This window comes from Orycteropus afer, unplaced genomic scaffold (assembly GCF_000298275.1).
Source record: "Orycteropus afer afer isolate SDZICR_OR568_19922 unplaced genomic scaffold, OryAfe1.0 scaffold00011, whole genome shotgun sequence".
Lineage (NCBI taxonomy): Eukaryota > Metazoa > Chordata > Mammalia > Tubulidentata > Orycteropodidae > Orycteropus > Orycteropus afer.
Genome location: NW_006921598.1, coordinates 14,797,540 through 14,803,499, shown reverse-complemented (window position 1 = coordinate 14,803,499; position 5,960 = coordinate 14,797,540).

Genomic DNA, 5,960 nt, shown 5'->3' with positions numbered 1-5,960 from the left:
TTTTTTACGGTAGCTGGTGAACGCGCTGTTGCCCCCGACGCGAGACTGCAGCAGAGCCGGGGAACCTGAGCTGGCTGTGCGCAGAGACGCGAGCTCGCTGCCCAGCCGGGCGCCGCAGCCTCGGCATTAGAAAAGACGGGGTAATACCTCTTTATACCCGCTTGAAAAACACACTCAACTGCGAGTTGATTTGCATTTGTAAAAGAAAGGCTGTGCGACTGGTTTGGGGCTCCAATGGGCCTCCCAAGGCAGCGCCCCCGGGCTGTTACAGTTGCCAAAAAAAAAGCTCCAACCGAGAGTCTGAAGCGGGTTCGAGGGCAGGCCCGGCCAGGGTAAGGAAGGCCGCCTGGAGGGCTTGGGCTGTGGGTGCTACAAGGACAGATGTGGCCAGATGCTCCTCCCTCCCAGGGTGAGCCGGCAAAGCAGGTAGAGGACGGAGCGCTCCGCCCAATTCCAGGATCTCTTTGACCCAGAGAAGCAAAGACCTGTCTCGCGGCATCTAGTTCTCTGTGCCCTTGCCGCCTTGTGGACGCTGCCGCCCAGGGTAGGAGTCGCCGGAGCCCCAAGTTTTACTTGAGCCCGGAGATTGGAGGAGAAGGAGCAGCCAGCCAGTCGGGAGAAACCTGAGGCGGCTGCGAACAAACGCGGTTTCCACAAGTGAATCTGAGCCTGCATTGTAGACGGGTTCTTGTCCCTTTACCCACCCTGTAGCACAAACTAGTTTGGGAAGAAGTAGGTAGACCGACAAGGCACTCTCAAGATCACAGGGTCCCACGTCCGAGTAGCTCCATCTGCTACTTCTTTCGCCTTACCGAGTAAAGCGAGAGGTTGAGACCCCAGAACGCGCAAACACTTGGGATTTGTGTCCGCATGGACGACCAGCTAGAAAGCTGAGTCTTGATATGTCAAAATGGAGCCCTTAAAATAACCTAGGTGTTCGCGGAGCGCTGGGGCAGCGCGAGGGCGCCTGTTCCCTTAGTCACGGTCCAGGTAGGGCTTTCGAAATCGCAGCGATAGAACCGCGCTGCTGCTCCCTATCTCCGGCCCGTGTAGAATCTGCTGAGGCTCCGGGACCGAGCAGGCCCAGCTGCCCCCAACCCCCTAGCCCAGCGAGTGGTAAACTGGAGTGCACCTCTTGGATAGGGGGTGTCGTACCTCTCCAGCGCTGGAGGAGGAAGGAAGCTAGGCGGGGCGGAGGCGCGGCCTTCCGAGCGTTTTGCGAAGCTAGAGCCCTGTAAAGACCTTTTGTCAAAAGCGCTGCCAGAGCGCGCAGTAGCAGAAACAAGCCGGCATGAAGTGCGTGTACGCGGGAGGAGACCTTGGCCAGTGTATGAGCGTGTGTGCACATGTCTGGATGTGCATATATGCGCGAGTGAGAGCATGTACACATGTCCCTGTGAACATGTGTTCGTGGTATGCGTCTGCGAGTGCACTTGTGTGCACCTGACCGCGTGTAAAATGGGTGGAGCGTAAGTACCAGGGACATGTGCCTGGCGTCGCTTTTTGAGAAAAAGGATCGTTTCTAAGGATGAGCTAAGTTAATGAAACGATTAAAGTTGAATTAAACTGTCAGGCCTCTGACAAGACCAGCGCGGCTCTATTTCAAATGGAAGTCACTCATAAGAAAATTATCAGACCGAGTCGTGTTCAGAGACTAGCAGGGAGGGGAGACCAGAAGATCTCTCCACTTCCAGGTTGGAGAGATTGGTATACAGTGGAATCTGTGTCCAGCCAGATAATAGCAACATTAAGGAGGAAGGGGGGCTTTTAAGAAGCATATCAGGTCTCTTCTTTATTTTTCTTGGTGAAGTTTAAAATCGGTCAGTTTGAATAATTTATTTTTAAAGCGCATTCTCTCTGTGGGCTCCCGCTGTATTATCAACCTGGAGTTTTGTTTGTTTGTTTGTTTTCCCCCTCCACAGAATTGAATATATATATATAAAATATATATTTTATATTTCCAATAATATAACACATATTTCATCTTCCCTAACTTATAAAATACTCGTATTTTATTTTTAAACAGTGGTTTACTTTTACATTTCAAACGTACAAAGCCCTAGGCGTCAGGACTCCATTCTCTAGATAGACTAACATCTTTCCCCACCCCTTTTACTCTCTGTATTCGCGGTAGGCACATTCTCGTTGGAGTTTTTAATCCTTACGTTTGGTTTTCGGCACTCAAGATTTGACACAGCTCGCAAGTGTGCAATTTTTATTTTTTTCCCCCTTATTTTGGGTTTGTTCTGGTCCCAGGAAGATGAGCTCTGTCTGTCATATAGGACAGTAAGTTCTTGGTCCCTGAAGCCAACACTCATCAGGTGGTCCCCGAGTTTTCCAAACAGGCAGGAACCGGACTTCCTTCCCACGCATAAGAAGATGTTTATTATTAGCTAAAAGATTAGCTGGGAGAGAAATACAGAAATAGGCTGAGGAGTGAGAGTGAGAAGGAGCCAAACCCAGGCACAAGGAGGGGTACTTATTTGGCTTCATGACTTTGTAACGTAATCTGGAAAGGAGCCATATCCTAACTGCGGACCATGGACATCAGACGCAGCTTCTAGTCACCGGGCAGAGTCGCACTCTGGAGCTGGGCCTTATTCTCTCCTCCCTTACTGCCTTATCTTTTCCCACTTTCTTCCTATTTTTTTTTTTTAATTAAAATAACAAATTACAATTCGTATAAGTTTACAGACTACAGGGCTAAAATCAGCGGCCACGGGGCTAGATACTGAACTCTCGCGGCCTTGTTCCCTGCAGAGTGTAGGGCTCACAGCTGCAAACCCAGGCCCCGCGGAGAAGGCGATCCAGAGAATTTGCGCGCACATACATCACCGCCCCCAATGTTGGCTACTGTTTTCCATTCTTCCCTTCCACTAACCTATCCCTGTAGATTTCAATCAGCTGAGACCGAGTGCCGTTGCTTCAGCGTCCACGCAGCCAGCTGGAGAGCACTGAGGGGCTGGAAGGCGAACCAACTAAGATCGGGGTCGGAGAGTTTCTTTTCTCGTGTTGATTTCTCAACCCTCTCTCCTTTCTAGTTGGTTGGGACTCAGGGGAAGTGCGCAGTTTCGGCTGCCAGGACCTTGAGTGTAAACTGTATTCACCTTTCTGGTGAATACAGTTCTACAGCTTGGGGATGGCAAAAGAAAGAGGAAAATGGACTAGAGGAATTCTGACAGACCGAATGGAGGGGCAGTGAGGAGGTGAGGAACCCGGTAATAGAGTCGAGAGAAAACTCAGGGTGAGTTCGCGGCTGACAAGAGCTTCTCGATGCATGGTCAAACAATTTCTAACAGTGTCTGCTCTGCCTGAAGATGGTACAATTATTTTTCCCCTACGGGCGAGAAACCGCCACCCTCTCTACCTCACTTATTGACCCCACTCCTCCCAAAACCTTACATAAAGGGGTTAGAAACAGAAATGTTCAAGAAAGACACACTTATCCCCTTCACTAAGACCTGATCCAAATATAAGATGACTCGATGAAATAATGAAATTAACATCCAGAGGTAAATGCATGTCCCAAGATGGGTAGTTGGACACTCCTGATATCAGCATTACATTAGGTCAATTTATAAATAAGTCCAACTGAGAAAATCAATGGAGAGATGAAATATTATTGTCTAAATAGCTAATGGGCATAGTAATAGTCTGTGCTATGTAAATCATATTTAAACTGATATGTACAATATGCACCTTCTTATTCTTTAAATTAAATATATAATACTATTTTCTCCTATAAACAAAGATTACCTTAAGTCTGCCATCTTAATAAAATGAATTGAAAATGAATTCATGTCCTGAGTTAGGCCCCATTTAAGAATCACTAGGTTTGGTGTTTAACTTTTTATAAAACTTAATACAACCTATAATTGGCTGTAAATTGGGTCCTGTTCCCTTGTTTCACATCTTGTAGACACCCACTGTTCTTAAACAGTGAAAATGTTGTGCAAAAATTATATAATCTGCTGAATGTATAAACAATGAGGAATGTGGCTGGAATTTATTCATATTTTTGTACTGACAGATGAGGCATTTCAGTTTCAGCTGAATGAAAAGACTTTTAACAGATTAATTTAAAGCCAGACCTGAAATTGCACAAAAGGAAGGTAGCTATTGAAAAACACTTAAAATTGGGAATGAACCCTGCATATAAACAAACAGGCAAAAAATTTGACAACAAAGTATGACTTTAGGTTTTGTTTTGTTTTCAATTTTAATTATGTAAATGCTTCCATCCTTTGAGAAAGTGTAGCATAAGCAATTAAGAAAGATGAAAAATGGAAGAGCTTAGTTTTTTTCCCCCTCCTTTTCAGTTAAAAAAAAAAAAACTTTAAAATGTCACAAATCAAATCATTATACTGGAACATATTTCTAACCTGGGTTTTCAGGCACAGTCTTCAAACAAAAAGCTAGAGAGTAGTAGTAAGTCAAGGAACTCTACCAAAATGTGAAGATACTTTTGGAAATATTTATTGTGAAGAATCCTTAGCATATATAATACTACATTTCCAAATTACTGCATTTCAGAATTTAGTCACTTAAAAAAAGGGAGAGAGAGGGGGAAAAAAAAAAAGCTATCTCAGGCTACATGTAATGGGTGTTGTAAATTTAGAATAACTAGCCTTTCTAGAAAATCTGTGCTTTTTTATGTTAACCTTTAGTCTTTGGTGCGGGTTCCTTCTCAAATTACATAAAGTATACTTTAAGAAGCACTCACTACCTGCTACAGATGTCCAGGAAAAACTGAATTATGGAAGTCGGAAACATATGGCAGTTGCCTATTGCACAAGGAAGGTACATATGAAAGTTATAAATTTCTTTAAGTCAGCATTGTAAACGCATTTTATAGGGTTCACAGTATGTATTACATCTGTAGATTTAATTTTTGAAATACACCTTTGGTTATCATTATTATTTAGATATTTGTGGTTCAGGATCCTAAGAGAAAGAATTCATCTTGGTATACTAGAAATAAAATAAATAAATAAATAATATGTGGAGAGGAGCTTCTTCTTCTTCTTCTTCTTTTTTTTTTTTTTTTTAAGTTTCCAGCTGGTTATACTGAAAAGAACATCAGACCATGTATTGGCAACATAGGAGGTGCCCCTCAGCAGGGCGTTCTGCATCTCATTGAGTTCTGTTCTGAAGAAGCAGAGATAACAACTTGGGCTAAGCCAGTTTAGAGACTATATAAGAACTATTGGACCATGCAACTGTCAAAACCACACCAATTCAACTGCTCTTGAAGAAAATTTCCAATTACTTGAAGATCCTGCTTCCACCAAAATAATATATTAATTTTAATTCTTTCGTTTAAAGATGAAACCACATGTTTTGATTACAACAAGAATTTAATATTACTTATTCAGTACTATCAGTGGATTAAAACGTTGCAACCACCAAGGTCTCTTTCTCTTTAATCTTCCAAGTTATTTAAAAATAATCCCTTTAATTTTTCACCTGAAGCTCCCTTCGGTATCTTTAAATTTAAATTTAATTTTGTGGGTTTTTAAGAGTCTCAGCTCTCCTGTTCCAGTTTATTTGGAGAAATGTTAGAGGCAAGTTATGTGAATGGTCTTAGTTAAAAATGAGTTTAAACAAATACATACTTTTAAAAATTCCCTAAGAATGGAGCAGCTGCCTAAGCATAAAGTCGCTGTGGGTACACGGTCAAGAAAATCATCCTCAAATTTCCATAGTGGAAGCAGAGGGCAACAAGCCTGAGTCGGGTCTCTGTTTGTTGCACTGGAATGAAATTTCCTTGGGGGCAAAAATAATGCAAAATAATAGCAGATGCGCCCTTTCCCGGGAGAAGTTTTATTTGGTTGTGTTTTGAATTCCCCTTTATGATCAATTGTTGAGTGGTCGCCTGTATTGATTTTCTCTTCTTTTCCAGTTTCTGCCTTGCAAAGGGCTTGTCCTGGCCGCGATTTTGATCATTCAGTCAACGTGGG